Source organism: Vidua macroura, chromosome 5 (genome assembly GCF_024509145.1).
Source record: "Vidua macroura isolate BioBank_ID:100142 chromosome 5, ASM2450914v1, whole genome shotgun sequence".
Lineage (NCBI taxonomy): Eukaryota > Metazoa > Chordata > Aves > Passeriformes > Viduidae > Vidua > Vidua macroura.
The window spans coordinates 13,326,150-13,342,298 of record NC_071575.1 but is presented as its reverse complement, the minus strand read 5'-3'; the positions used below and the strand labels follow the sequence as shown (position 1 = coordinate 13,342,298).

The window sequence follows — 16,149 nt, the reverse complement described above, 5'->3', positions numbered from 1 at the left end:
GAAATAGTTCTGATGCAAGAGCAAATCTAAAAATCAATTGGTAAGGTTTTTGGTTTTTCTTCTGGGATATTTTTGTGATCCAATACCTTGTTCAGCAGTTGTACAGTGTATTTACCTGGGATTTCTGCAATATTCCTGTTTTTCACTGTGCAAAAAAATCAAGATACTATCAAGAAAGAAGTTATTTAGAAACACCTTTCTGTATGTATGCCATCAATAATGGTTGCACTTCAGGAAAACTTTATGCATCAGTAAATTCAAGGAGGTTACCTGAACACAGTTTGTATTTTGCTTCCTATACCTGCAATGAAGAGATGCTGCTTTGTATCATAGACAGCATGAAACTGGAACACCTCTGATAGAATTGCAGCAGTGTCTGTTAAGTCTGTGTGTGCCTGACTTATGTTGATGCAGAGGCTGATTTCCATAAGGACATACACAAATATGAGCACTGAAATGCAGGGCTGAAAGACCAAATACTTGTGCTCTGAAGATGCAGGCAGGGCTTAAATGCCTGCATATCTTTTTCCAACACTTTCTCCTCAGTTACTTTGCTAGCTTACAACTTCCAGTTAAGTGAGCAGAATGGTTATATGAGTTTTGGTGGACTGTGACCTTTAAAACTAAGGTATTTCTGAGTAACACAGGAAAAAATACATTGATTTTCCCTTAGTTTCTGGTTTGAACCTGAGGTGTTTTGAAGAATCTTCATGTTCTTCTGGGTACTCTGAGCTGCTAACATGTTCAAGTTACTAATACCTTTTCCTAACCCTTCTCACTGAGTAAATTACCCCACCAAAAATTATCCTACCAAAAATGTCTTTCTGCCTTGGAACTCTCCTGTCTTAATCCCTGGTGCTATCCCTGGAAATGCCCATAAATGTGAGCAAATGATAGTTCTAGAAGATGCCATAGAGCAGTCTATATCCTTCAGTGTGGCTTTTGTTTCATTTGTATCTTTTTGTGGTATACACCTGTCACATGCTCAGGCTTGAGAATACCAAAGTAAAAAGTCCCATGGGTGTTTCCATAATTACAGACATGCAATATATTTTCTAGAGGCTACATTTCTGTGAATTGCAAAAATCATTCTAAAAGATACATGTTCTTAAAACTGGATTTTGAGAATTTAATCTCTAGTTCACATAGAAAGCTCACACAGAACAGTATTTCTGGAACCCCAATTCAAAATTTCATCTTAGTAAAAAAACAAGCCCTTGATATAGCTGTTTAGTTACTAGTAAAATCACTGTAGAACAATAGAAGTATCCATAAATTAGCCTTATTAAAGTCTCTGGCAAGAAAATCTTTGCCTGGGATAAACCCCTGCCTTTGAACTGTTCCAATGGAAGTCCTGTTGATTGTAATGGAATGTCTTGCATGTTCCTGAAAACTGTTACAACTCTGAGGCTGCTTTATTTGATATTCTTAAAGGAAGCTGATAAGTCTAGGTCTGTGACTGGATGTATAGATGGAAAGTTGAATTAATCAAAGGCTAAATACAAATGACCTTGCATATATGAGGAAGAGATGGAAATTTGTACTCAACTGTTTGGATCATAGTCTAACTAGAGATTCATGCTCTAAAAGCATCCAACATATCACAATTAGCTGCCACTTCCAAAAATGGGAACACATAGTTTTGAGCAAGAGAATGTATATGCTGATAGTTAAAAATTTACCATGCAAATAATGCAATTGGCTTCAATGGGTTACTATAGATTGTGCTCATTCCTACTTTTTTTTTTTTTTTTTTTTTTGCTTGTTTCAGAAAAACTGGGACGTGAATAAATGAAATCATCCTTTGGGTTGCTCTCAGTCATACAATGACTCACCTGCCGAGCTGATAACAGAACTGTCTCTGCTGGATCTGTATTGCTTTCCCTATGTTTCTGGCACCAGGCTCACTGCTAGCTCAGTATGATCTGCAAACTTAACATCACCATCTGCTACCACTCAAGTGGTACAACTCTTTCCCAGCATTCCTGATGTTTGATGTGCCAAAAGCAGACATTTTAGAATTTATCAGTGCTTTGAAATTGGAAGGTGCTAAACTACATCAGTTTTATGTCCATTCTGTTCTTAATACTTATATAACACGATCTGGATTTTGGAGATCTCTGATTCTATAGAAAGTTAAAAAAGAAAAAAGAAAAAAAAAAATCAAGGTGCAAAGGTCAGTCTGGGGATGTATGTTTATGATGCGTGTTTGTGGTGATTGTTGCAAGACACACCCCTCATGTATTCCTACTAACTCCAGCATAGCAAAAAGATAAAAAAGAAACAGTTGTCTTAAATCATAAGGATCATCAGATCCTTGCCAATCTTGAATGGGAACAGCTGATGTAAACACAGGGGACTTCAGCAGGAAAGTTATCATCGGAAAAAACCTTAAGTGAAAATGCCATCCATAGAAAGATGGAATAAATTGTTGGTAAGCCTGTCTGAAAGAAAATTTCCAATGACTACATTTCCACTTAAACCTGGCCATATGTCAAATCAGAAAGAGTGCAAGAACAGAAGAGGATTTTGAAGACAAAACTGTAATAATTGTAAACTGATTTTCCTTGTTCCATGTCTATACCTACTCTTGTCCCAGATGTTGATGACAGTGAAGGTGATAGTGAGTGAAGTCTATTGACCAAATTTTGCGGAAAGGAATATGGAAACACACTTATATCCTCTAATGAGTGCAAGACCATCCCATTCATGCTTTTAAACACATCTCTAAATAAGTTTCCAGAGACTTTTTCTACAATCTCTTCAATCTGATGGGGAAATAAAGCAAAATGGAAAATCTTACGGTGATCCAACAGTTTTAAGTTAAAAGGACAAGACCCTGAGAGATATAATCTAATGGCAAGGCCCTTCTCCAGGTGAGGGACTGGACCAGATGACCTCCAGTAATCCTTCTTATGACTCTAATCAGCAAATGCTGTATTGCTTTATCTTACTACCAGAGGAACATGCATCGGGAAGGGACATTTGTTGCTTGAATGTTCATACAGTGATAAGAAGAGTGGGAAGTTACAATCCTGGCCATGAATATGGGTGCCACTACCCAGTGAGACAAAATGCCTGCCAAAACAAGTATTGTGTACTTCCAGCACATGAGAAAGAAGAGAATAATAATGGATCAATAATAATAATAATGGTCAATGATACTTCCCATTCCTGGTATTCAAGTCTCACAATATACATAATAAAGAGAAATAGTAGAAATAATAAATCAAACATTTTCCTCTTAATTTTCAGACACCTCATTGTTTTGCACTCAAGAAAAAAAGCGAAAAAGCATTTCAATAAATTTGTCTTCAGGGTATCCCTCATCTTGGTTTGTTCAGTATGTACTGTAGTAGACAATGTACAGTGGCAAGAGATGACCTCCCATTTACTTTGTCCTTTGTCCTACTTCACAAATAGCTGCCAGAAAGCAGAGCAATCTGCACCTGAGTGTGCCAAGGTTGGAGGAATTGTTTGTAGTACAGTGTGAGACAGACAAAAGAAGACACACCTTGCCAAGCCTCCCAGCAAAGTAAAAATAAGATTTCTTTAGGAATCTGAATGAGAAAAGTAGTGGCTATTGCAGTGCAGGAAGCTACTGAAAAATTGTTGGCTTGACAGAAAGCTGATGTTGGACAGAGAGACAATTGATTGTCATTCCTTCTTTTTTATTCTGTCATTGCTGCCTAGTACATTTGTGTTTTCTATTAAAGAACAGTTAATCCTTCCTAGCGTGCTGAAAATACATTTGGTGTTCTTGACAGACTCATTTTAATTAAACCATACAGAAAATCCACCTCCGGACTGGTTGATCTGAGGTATCATATTTCCTGACAAAATTATTGCCACCTGAGATGAACCCACATGATTTAGACACAAAGAAATTAACATCTGGACCTAGAAATAAAATCCTGCCCTATTCTTGGATCTAGATATATTAAAGTGGATATAAGGCTTACATTACAATTATCCATTCAGATCTGGAAAGCACCTGTAAGGCTTTGGATAAGGTCTAAAATTAAAACAACTACCCCATCTTCAAGTATTTCTCCAAACTGGAAGAATGTTGGCTGATAATATGCTAGCACCTAAGGAGAATGAACTGTCCAGCCTGAAATATATCTGTTTTGCTTGCTTTGTGTTATGTACCCTCCCTAAGGGAACAGATCCTCTCTGTAGGTACTTCTGGCCTCCTCCAGATTCTATAGAAATCTCAGAAATAGTGGATTTCTTCCCACAGCTTGCTCAGCGTCAAACCTTTCTTCCAAGAAATAACTTCACATGAACAGTTTCAGAAAAAGGATTTGTAGGTAAATTTTTTATTTTCCCTACAAGCCTCCTAGACCCAATTGGTTTTTCTGCAGAATCTAACAAAATGCATAAGAATTGGCAAAAGACATTTGGACAAACATTACAGAACTTCAGCGGATCTGTTAATATTCGTAATTCAACATTTCTGGCTATCTTGGGTCTGGGAAGCCCTGTCACAACCATTTCAATTCCTTTAGAAAGAGCCAAGGAGACAGTCCCGTGCCATCACCCATTGTTCAGTGTAGTGTGTAGCTGGGGCTGGAACTGAGATCCCTTTCTGAGGATGCAGAGTGTGTCAAAATTGTTGCTGGGCCCACTCTGCTAAACAGCACAAATTCAGCAGGGTCTTCTGAGGCAACTGCTGATCTCTGTGGATTTGCTTTTTTGAAATGAAACATGCATATGCACATACAGAAGTGAAAGCCACAGCCTTCTGAAATCACTGGGAGTCCTCCCACTGTTTCCATGAAGTTTTAAAGCTGTTCCAATAGCTTGTTAACTTATTTTGAGAAAACATGCACTCAAACATCATAATTTCTGCCCTGGGCTTTGCAGATGCATTCTTCCACTCAATGTGACATTTCTTGTGTATAGCACAAATTCCTCAGGTTCCTACTGATATATTTTGTCTAGTATTCATCTCAAAAAGACATAAAATGAGATCATGTTTTTTAGCTACTGCTTTTAGGCAAAAGATTAAAATAATCATAAAATCAGTTTGAGCTCCAGGAAGTCTGATGCTGTTTTTGTCTCCTGACCATCAAAAACTCATCCTGAAGTCTGCTTTTTGGCTGCTGAGTCCTATGTTATCTTCAAGGATCTTTAGATGATGGACAGATGTCATATTTTGATATAATAAATTGAGCTTTCTAATATATACAGCTGAAAAGACTGCTTGATTACTTTGTAAGATAGACAATTATATCCACACAGCCATGCTGTGAGAGGCAGATGAATTAATAAAGACATGTTCAAAAATTGCCCTGGCTTTTAATATAAATATCAAGTAGGAGGAAATTGCCAAATAGAGCTCTTACTGAATCTTCTGGGTGTGAAATTTTAACTCATTGTGGTATCTCTATTTTTGATCACAACTATTTTCTTCAATATTATCTTTGCACAAAACTGCACAACTCAGTGATTTACAGAAAGGGAGAACGGATAGAAAGTTGATGTTCAGTTCTGTGGCTTTAAGGCTTCAAGTGATCACAGATGCAGCAGATTTACCTGTGTGAACCTTGCCAACCCTGTGAAGCTTATAATTATTCAAATTAGAAAAGTTTATGGAGTTCACAGAAATAAAAAATTACATGAGAGCCTTGAGTTTTTGTTTTCCTTGCATTTACTGATAACCCAAATTTTGCTGTGTCTAAATTCTTCAACATTGAAATTAAGTGGAAAATATAATTTGGCAGCTAACTAATGGTTTTGCCATTTGCAAGAAAAGTGGCTCTATGTAGGAAAAAAAATGGTGTTAATAGCTAATGTTCAGCATGCTCAGCAAACCAATTTGGCTTTCAAACCTGGCATGGCTGGTTTTATATTATACTGATGGATTTTTTGAAGCTAGAACCAGTACAATCAAACATTTCCTGTGTTTCATAAATATATTATGCTTTCTCATTTTCTATTGTGATAAAGAATTGTATGATTATTTTCAACATTTTGAAAATTTACATCTATTTCTTATTAAATTACCAGAGGGTAGTTCATGTTTTGTTTTAACATAAAGTCCTTGGAGAAAATGCACATTAGAATAGTAATTTTCCTACATGCATTATATTTTCAATGCCTTGGATCTCAAAACACCAAAATTATATTAAACATTTCTATGTTTCTATTGCAATGGAAAAACTGCAAGGATTGGAGCTCTGGAACTACTGTTGTGCACCAAGATTTAATAAGCAGTAGCTGAGAAATAAAGGACAGAGTGATCCATATGGAGAAACCAGTGGACCTCTTTTGCAGCACCTAGAATAACCCAGCTAGTTTTATTCATGAAAGACAGGAACTATTTCTGCGAAGTCCTTCTCTTCTGTGAGGGCTGTGGCAATTTTCTTGCAGCAAGAGACCTTGGTGGGGGGACAGGGTTGGGAAAGACTGCTGTTCCTGCAGAAAATCCATGCAGCTCTGCTTTAAATGCTGTTCCTGCTTGGGAGATGCACTCCCACTTTGCTGTTGATGGGTGTTTCTTCTGTGACAAAGGTGAGTCCTGAGCTGTGAAGTCGGCAACCTGGGGGGAGTAGAGAAAAAGGACTGCTGATATAAACAGTGAAACCTGTTGAACCAGTACCTCAGGGAAAGTAAGAGATGCTATCATCAATGGTTCCACAGGAAAAAAAGAAAGGATCTGAAGCTCAGGTTTTGGCAAATAAATATAGACACAAATACTCTTAAAAGAGGTAAGTCTGTGTTCTCAGACATCGTAAATTAAAAAATTCCTTCTCTGTAGGGCTTTGAGGACATAAATATCATCAAGTAATCAGTTTTATACAGCTGTGGCTTTTTTTCCAGATTCTTGGAAAGGGTGCTTTGGCAAGATCTGACAAGCTGTCTGCAAAGCCAAACACTGAAAACTAAACTTTCAAAGGAAAACATTTCAATGAAAGACATGTAAGTTTTGACACTCAGTCAAAAAGTTGGAGAGTAGCCAGCATTTTATACTTTACCTAAGACAAAATCCAAAGACAAAGTCCTGATCTGGAATCTGACTAAGGTTGCTCTGAGACCTCCTCCTAAGGCCATCAGGCCCCATTTAAAATGTACTCGCCATTTGCTAATAGCACTGGAGTGTGCTGATCCTTGTAATTACTCAAACATTTACCATGGTAGAGGAAAATCTGAGTTTGGTTCTCTGTTATCCTAAAAATTTCTCCTTCTTAGCGCACTAGGATATGGGGAAGAGAGATCATATCTACTGAAACTATGAGTGTGACAGAGAGCACAGCTCTGCAAGCTTTTGTGTAAGGGCAAGAGTGGACAAAATTGGCCCTGGCTTCCTGCTCCAGCTGCATAAATTTAATCTGCAAGAATTTACTTGAGAAAGCATCATGTCTATTTAATTTTTTAATCACAGAATCACAGAATATGCCAAGTTGGAAGGGGTTGACAAGGATCATCAAAATCCAGCTCCTGGCCCTGTGCAGAACCATCCCCAAGAGCCACACCCTGTGCCTGAGAGCACTGTCCAAATGCTTCTTGAGCTCTGTCAGGCTTGAGGCTGTGACCACTGCCCTGGGGAGCCTGTTCAGTGTCCAACCACCCTCTGGGTAAAAAGAACCTTTTCCTAATATCCAACCTAAACTTCCCCTCACACAACTTCAGGCCATTAACTGAGGTCCTATCATTGATCACCACAGAGGACAAAGCAGTCTGTTCCACCTCTTCCCCTTGTAAGGAAGCTGCAGACTGCAGTGAGGTCTCCCCTCAGACTCCTCCAGGCTGAACAGACCAAGTGACCTTGGCCACTTCTCATATGGCTTCCCTTCAAGGCCCTTCACCATCTTTGTTGCCCTCCTTTGGACACTCTTTAACAGTTTAATATCTGTTTTATATTGTGGCACCCAAAACTGTCCCCAGCACTTGAGGTGAGGACGTCATAGTGCAGAGCAGAGGCGGCCTTGCCTGGCTGGTGGTGCTGTGCCTGATGTCCCCCAGGACACCCCAGGGCGGCCCTCCTGGCTGCCAGGGCACTGCTGACTTCAATTTGCTTTAATTCCCTTAGTAGGGTAGAGCAGTAGATGGGGAAAAATAATGAAAGACTCAAAGTAAGATGGACTTATTTTGAAAAATGGATTGTGAAGAACCCCGTGAGGTTTGACAGTGCAAGCTGGTACTTCTGTTATTTTCAGGGGCTGGAATTTATAGCTGTGGAGAGAGCCAGCACATGGGTGAAGCTGGGCCTTTCTGCCTCTGCATACCTGTGAGCCTGCTAGCCCTGCTCATGAAGAAAAGATGCTAGCTTTTTGTTGTTGTTCTTGTTTTTCTTCATCTTGCTTAATTGAGGCCAGGTATTAGTCTGGGCTGCTTGTTTAGATGCTCAATTTAACACCCAATCATTAACTGATTTCTTCAGAAGAAGAAATCCAATACAATTAAAACCTATGCATTTTAAATAATGACTCAAGCATGACATTCTTAATTTCTGTGAGGGCCAGAGAGATTATTCAATGCATTTAAGGTTAAAAAAAAATGCCAACTGATCTGAAAATCCAAGTCAAGTGAAAAAAAAATCAAAAAGAACAAAAAAAAATATTTTTTTTTTTGCCTCAGGTTACTTGATAATAACATTCTATGAGGGATACATAGTGATTTGCAATAATGATCCGGGGTTTCTTTTATGCTTGTTCCATGCATGAGAAGGACCCTCCATATGAGAAGGACCATGGAAATCTAGCCAACAGAAGTATAACCCACAGGATCAAGAATCTGATCAGCAGTATTTACTTCCCTTCTTTTTGGTGTGCGCAAGAATTTGGAGGGGGTGGGGTGCAGAGAGGAGGTAAATACCGGAGGAGAAAATACCATAGGACTGGGAAGGTCATCTAAATAAATCATAACTAATGAGGCATCTGCTACTAAAAATAAATCATCATCACTTTGTCACTATCCAATTTCCCATTAAATTAGTTTCTAGATACGACATCAGGTCCAATCCTTTCCCATAAGCATTGATGCTTCATTACTGTAAAATGTGAGCACTGGAAGAATGAAAATGGTTGGTGTGTATCAGCAACAAAGTTCAATAATCACACTGCTTAAAAAGTTGTTCCTCTTGGTGTGTTGCCATTCCTGCTGATGTCCATGATACACAAAATATGAACCAAAGAGTTAACTCCTACCTCTGCACTTCTGACAAGGTAGTGGATTCTTCACATAAATAAATACTGGTTGACTTTTTAAAACTTGTATACATTGTTAGTAGAAAAACAATACTATAACAAAGACTGTCAATCCAAGAATTTCATTGCAATCTAACAATTCTATCTTAATTAAAATATCTCCTTGGAGAGAGTAATTTTCCCTCAAAACACTGCTCAGATGTGCTGGATGGCATTATCTTCCTCGTAATAACTTAAGAAAATGCTGTCAATATTATTGTCTTACCCCTTAATCTACTTTGCTTGTTCCCTTGGCTCTTTATTGCAGGTTTCTTATTTCATTTGGAGTTACATTTCACTGAACTATGAATAAGAGTTATATTAAAGGTAGTAATTCAGTTTTATCAGTTCCTGATTTTTGTATAACCAACACAGTAGTGGTTCCCTTTCTCAATGGCAGGATAGGCTCACTTACAAGGGTTTCTCCAAATTTAAACCAATCAAAACATAGGACAGGATTTGGCCCGTCATGTAGTTAGGTTGTACCTTTAAAATTAAGAGTGTAATCGTTAGCATGTGACAGGAATGGATTAGTTGCAGGAATTCTGAGGAAAGGACATTATTTGATTAACTGTCCCAGCACTGTCATATTAGATGGATGGTTGAGGGAGTGCTTCTGTCAGGACTCCCTGGCACTCCCTCTCTGAAATTACTGGTTTCAAAAGCCATCCTTGGACAGTATACAACTGTGTTCATAAGAGATCATCCAGGTATAAGGAAACTCAGTGGGACTGGTACAGGCTAGGAATAGCATTACAATTTAGTTGAGAGTGGTTTCCATTGCCTCATAAGCCTGCAGCTTCAGCAGTGCCTGAATTTTCCTTCTCAGGGGAAATGAATTTGCATTGTACCTTACCTACAAAGGTTGATAACCCTACTGAGCAAATAGCTTTTGCCATTTCAGTGTAGCTGCTCACAAATGGGGCTGCTAAACCTTGCCATACCCCTATGGTCTGATTCACAGTTGATTGTGACCTTTTAAGACCTTTTTTAATAGTCCTCAAGCCCATAGTCATCAGCCATCTGTATTTTAATCCCCAGGCACAGTTCAGCCCAGTAACTTCCAGGGATGAAGCTGACAGCTTATTTTCTTCTCTGTTTGTCTTACAACTTGTTCAGCATCTAAAAACACATCACAGCTTTAAGCTTATGAAAGCACAAGAAATTTGCCAGCTGCAGTTCCAACGCTTCATTTTCCCTACATTCTCATTTTCTGCAATTTCTCCACAGCATACAGGACACAAGCAGCACACCCTCATTTTCCAGAATACTTTGCTTGACACACATAGGGAAACCTTGAGTATACTTTGGTGTTGCACTTTACAAATACCTTGGTGTGGGCTCAATTCATGTCACGTGGACTGGTGAGAAATGACCTCTTGGTTGGGGCTAAACATCAGTGAAGACCAAAATTTACAGTTAATTTCTGTGATCCCGTTCTTCTACTGTGACTGAATGTCCCCTTTGACATTCCTGATTCGCATTTGGTCAGGTTCAAAGATGAAATTCTACATTAATGAGAAAGTTGATGCTGTAGTTTGCAAGAAGCATGTACTTCATTGCATTGATAAGACAACATGAAACTATTGTTGTGCAGTGTGGCAGCAAATTACCTGGGTGAAGGATAGGCTATTCTGCATGAAAAGCAATTGTTACTCTGCAGCTTTAAGAGCCTTAAAACATGAGCATTATTTTGTTCTTTAAATAAGTTGTTGAAAATCTTATCAAAAGCAGGAGTGAAATTTATTCTGAACAGAGAGCATCTAGAAGCCAGTCATGCTCCAGAGTATTAGAAGACTGAGAAAGACATTTCAGAAGAGAAGCAAAGTCCTCTTTCTTACAAAGTTGACTTCTGCTCACTCTCAGTGACAGATTTGGACAAGGCTGCCTTAAGGCAGATAATCCCAACAGTGGGTTTTCAAAGTTATCTTCCACCCATAAATGCTTATGTTGAGAGGAACCCAGTGACTTGAAGTGAGAAGGTCTGCTTTTCTTGGCTCAGGACACACAGAATAATTTCTTGCCTGCATTGCACAAAATTCCTTCCCAAAACAGGCTGTTCCCTTGGAACTAGTTGCATGGAGTTCATCAGGAGATGGAAGTCAGGACCCTTGCCAAGTTTCTTATTTGAACAATTGCTTTCACCATAAATGAAGACAAGAGTGAATATATCACAATTTTTCATTAAAAAATTCTAAAGCTTGTATTCAGAAAAGTCAATATATTTCCCTTTGGATTGAGTCAGTGTTAATATGAATTTATCTGAGCTACTCAGGTGTCTTTAGGAAGCTGTACTTGAAGTGCTGAGTAGCTCTGTTCGCTCAGGCTTCCTAGTTGGACAATGTTTTATGTTTTCTAGGTTGGGCCATGGTTTTAGTGCAATGTACAGCCTCAGGGGAGACCATGTGCTGTCATGGGCCAGGTAGTCCCATACCTCAGACTAGTGTGTAGCATCCTTGGTGTCACTGTCTTGGATTAACTAGTGAAAAGCAAATGTGTGGCTTAGGTTTTCAGAGGAGGTAGAACAAATCTTTTCAGAACATATTACAAATATGGGAAAAATACTATGCTGAGAGAGATAAAAAAGATTTGACTGACCTGTTATTGAAACACAAGTGCAAAGCAGCAACTGAAGTTGCTAGAGAAAACTTTTACATGTTGAGAAGACACCTAACATACCTCTGCAGTACCCATTCCTGTTTTACATGGACTGGGCCCCTAGGATGAGGATTTACCCTCAAGTCCCCCGCTCTTTTAGCTGCTGATTTGGACTGTATGAATGGAAGTTTAGTCTTGTGGTGCACTAGTGGTGCTTCAAGGATGCAGGTTATTCAATGAGCCTGGTATGTCAGTGGGAAAATGAATCAATTTCTGTAAACCAGGGAAAATAAAGCATTTAGAAAATCTCTGTGAAATTTGGAAGATGACCCACTAAGTTTGATTTGCCTGTTTTGTGGTGCTCCCAGGGGCTTTGTTTTGTTTAGAGTTTGGTATTAAGTACTCTAATTGTGACTGTAGATGGGGGCCTTTTTAATTTGCATAATCTTCTCATGGGACTACAGCTGCTAATTTGGTGATTAATTATCCATATTACACACTGTTTATTTGACCATGCCTAGATTAATTTCTCTTTCCAAGCAAATCACATTCAGATATGAATTTGCATATCTTGATTACATTTTAATGCCTTGGCTATCATTGTTTCTTCCCTGGGTACCTCATGAGATTAGTGCTCAAGCAGGGAATGATGGAATGTCTTAAATGACATTGCATATCATTGGACAGACCATGCACATAACTCCATGTTAATGGAAAAATTGCTCCTTTTATTATCAGGGAGGTTATGACACATAGACTGCAGATCATTGCTAATTTTGTGGAATTATTACTTAAGGTGATATGAAGAAAATAGCTCATTTATGTTTAAAAATTTAAAAGATATTGATGTTCATAGATTTTCATCTACACTCAAGCTTTTCCAAAATTTTTCCACCTTTATGGGAAGAATAAACATTTGTAAAGCTTCTCCCTCATTTAACAGTAGGAGTGACTGGTATAGCATATGTGTTTTGATAACAAGGTTGAACATGCAACATGGAAAACCTTTGAACATATTCCAATAAAAAACAGAAAACCGATTTGTTCCTGACCTAATTTTCTGAGACAAATTTTTGCAGGAATTACATTCTAACACAGTTGGAATCTGTGCAAACAACAGAAAAAATTATTTACTTATTCATAAAAACTTTCCAAGGCTCACTCTAGCATCCCAACAGACAACTAAAATATTCTAAGGCAAGCTGTTTATCTTGAATAACTACAGGGATTTGGATTTTTGTGTGTCTCTTTTATTTACTTTTACAGCACATGCATTACAGAGGCACTATGGCTAGGTAGAGTCTTAAAAATAGAATAATACTTATCGCATAAAGCATTCATTTTTATTGTTATTATGATTAAAAAGGTCTTCTCCTATGCATATTTTTCTATTTCATCATAGCAATGATCTGTACACAACATAAATTATGAAATGCAGTACATCACTGTTGTGATGGTAATTAGTTCCATCATTTTTTTTCCAGGAAATTAAGGCAAAAAAATACACTGAGATCTCCAAACTTGTGGTTACACACAGATTCACTTGGGAAGGGAGAGGAATGTTAAATACATTAACTTATAGGAATCATTATCACTAATTCTCTCTTTGAAGCTCTCCTCCAACACTACTTGTATTCAGGAAAAGAAAGCTAGCAAGTAAAACTGTAACTGTTAAAACTTGATAAACCAAACATATTCCTATCTTTTGGAGGGGAGTTGTTTGTGTGTTTAGAGAATTTTATCACCATATGAAAGGCAATGACTCTTATCCACAGAACATTTCAAGAAGAATGTCAAAATATTGGGAGCCTGACCCTAAAAACACATTCCCGTTAAAATCAATTTGATTATTCATATGAGTGAAGATTTTCTTATGTGTTAGTATTTGCTGTAGCAGACCCTTGACCTTTGGCTTTACAGGAAGACAACACAGTTGTCGTGATTTCACAATATAAATAGACCCTATTAAAAGACCCAAAGTAACAAGACAGGCTTACTGGGATTAAAAACAAAGCATCATAAATGTTTATGGGTGTCACAAATAAAGGGCAAATTCGAGTTCATGTGAGCTCTGCACATTTTTTGTTTGAAGTCCAAGTTCATGGGCTGCAGCTCTCATGAAATGCCTGCCAACACTTGTATTCATATTCCCGTATCAGTTTGATCCTCCTTCTAAAAACAAAACTGTGTTTTGTTGCACAATGAAGATGAAAAACAAATTAAACCAGAATTAATACTCCCTAGGTAATGAAAATCAGCTTTGGAAATTGCATACAAACTTTTAATCATTATATTTTAGGTTACAAGACTTTCAAAAGCCAAAGTAACATTTAAAAAAGGAGTGGGTGGAACACTACATCATGAAGCCCCAAACACAATAAACAAATCTGCTGGCAAACTTGATGCCTTTCTCCTTCCAAAACAGTGTTCTTTGTGTTGTTGTCCTCAGCGAGGCATGAAGGGTTTGGATGAAATTCTTGCCACATTGAAACCAATGTTAAAAACAATCAGCCAAAATGTCATCCTCTGTATTAAATTAACAGAACAAAGAGGGAAGAAAACGATGGCCAAACAGGCCCACAACACAGGAAGCAGAGCCTGCTGTGGGCTGCAGCCACCAGCTGGGGATACTCTACTGGCCACCCTGGTCCCTGCTGCTGCTGGCATGGCCCAGAGCCTTGCACAAGCATGGCACTGCTCCAACCCTTCCTGGTGTCAGTGCTCCAACCAGCAGCAGCTTGTCTTGGCAAGTGTGCTTTGCCAGCTTAGGAGGAGCAAACAATAAAGAGCTCTACTGAACTTGGGAGCGCTTGGGAAATTGTGCTACAGGAGGCTCTGAATCTTTTCAGCTGACAGTCTCCCTCAAGCCCCTACATGTACTTGGGCTTGTCCTGGCCATGGGATGCACAACGTGAGTGATGCACTAATGTTCTATGCTGCTATCAAACCTGTTCCCCCTAGCTGAGAAGAAGCTTCCCAGAAGAATCTTATTCACATTCTTTCTCTACCTGTAAAACACTGAGAGAGAATTGCAATAGAATAGAATAGAATTCACTATGAATTCATAGAATAGAATAGAATAGAATAGAATAGAATAGAATAGAATAGAATTCACTATGAAGTCACACTAGTTTAAAAACAAGTGGGTCTGAGAGACACTCAGAGAAGTATTTTTCTGCCTGACTTCAAGACAAGAGATGAGTTTTACTCCCCTTCCAGGAGCAGCTCTCCAGAGGACCTGGCATCTTGAATTTGACCAAGCTATTCTCATGTGACAAAATTAGGAGGGAGTTCAGTAAGAAGGCAATGAAGAGAAAGGTCCATTGTTATGGGGAAAAGCCGAAAAGGAAGAAAAATTCCCAACAAAAACAAACCACTCTACCAAACAGTTCAAATGTTTGTTTGAGATGTCCTGCATGGAGCCAGTGAATATTGCTCTTTCTGGTGTTATAAATTGGGTGTGTATTTATTACTTGTATGTGTTCCTTAGCACTATGTTTCTTCTGATAGCAAAAAAGGAATATTATAGAAATTACTGTACCTGGAAGAAATTAGGAATGTTTTTCCAAATGCCCTGGAACTTTTCATTACCTCTCATGGACTAGGTTGGAAGTTCTTCTACTGTAATTTTTAAGACATGCAGTAAATGTACCTGCCTCTAGTACAGGTACAAAGGTGATACTTTTAGTCTAACTACTGCTATTTATGAATCAGCATGATGATAAGCATTAAAAGTCAAAGGCACTTCAGTGAAATTCTGTCAAAATTTAATATGCAGTTTTGTGGGGTTTTGTTCTCTTTATATTTTGTGCATTTTACTTGGAAAAAATATAGTGCTGTTCTGATTATACTCATATACAACATATGAAATCTTGTTTTACATCAGCCCACTTCAAGAAAAACTTTGATAGACACCTTTAAAGTCTCCAGATGAATATAAATGTTTATATTTTTGTATGAGAAAGACCACTTTTGGGTGGTAGCTTCTATCAATTGCATCTGTCCACAACTTTCTTGTATGTTGTGGGTTCTCTCACTTTTTAAAGAAATAGCTCTATGTCTAATAGAGTGTTCCTTTAAATTAGCACATATCCTTATAATCCTTGTAAGCAGTTGTCTCTTGTGAATTAGCTAAGACCTATTTCAGCAATTTTGTCATGGCAAGTGGCTCTACTAAGGAATGAGAAATGTATAAAAACACGTGGATACCATCCTTTATTAAAGTTCAACTTGTTGGAATCAACTGACATTTGATATGAATTAACCTTTTGATCAGTCATTCACAAATGGCAAATCACAGAATCTCAGAAAAGATAAGGTTGGAAGGGACCACAAGTGGTCATCAGACCCAACCTCC

General features: G+C 38.2%; 1 long non-coding RNA gene across 1 annotated transcript; it reads left to right on the top strand.

Annotated features, from left to right (window-relative positions):
* Nucleotides 1-6,546: 6,546 nt before the first annotated feature.
* Nucleotides 6,547-8,246, top strand: LOC128807541 (uncharacterized). Its single transcript, XR_008437181.1, has 3 exons — nt 6,547-6,716; nt 6,829-6,927; nt 8,166-8,246. It is a non-coding gene; the product is annotated as an uncharacterized LOC128807541 (long non-coding RNA).
* The last annotated feature ends 7,903 nt before the right edge of the window (nt 8,247-16,149 follow it).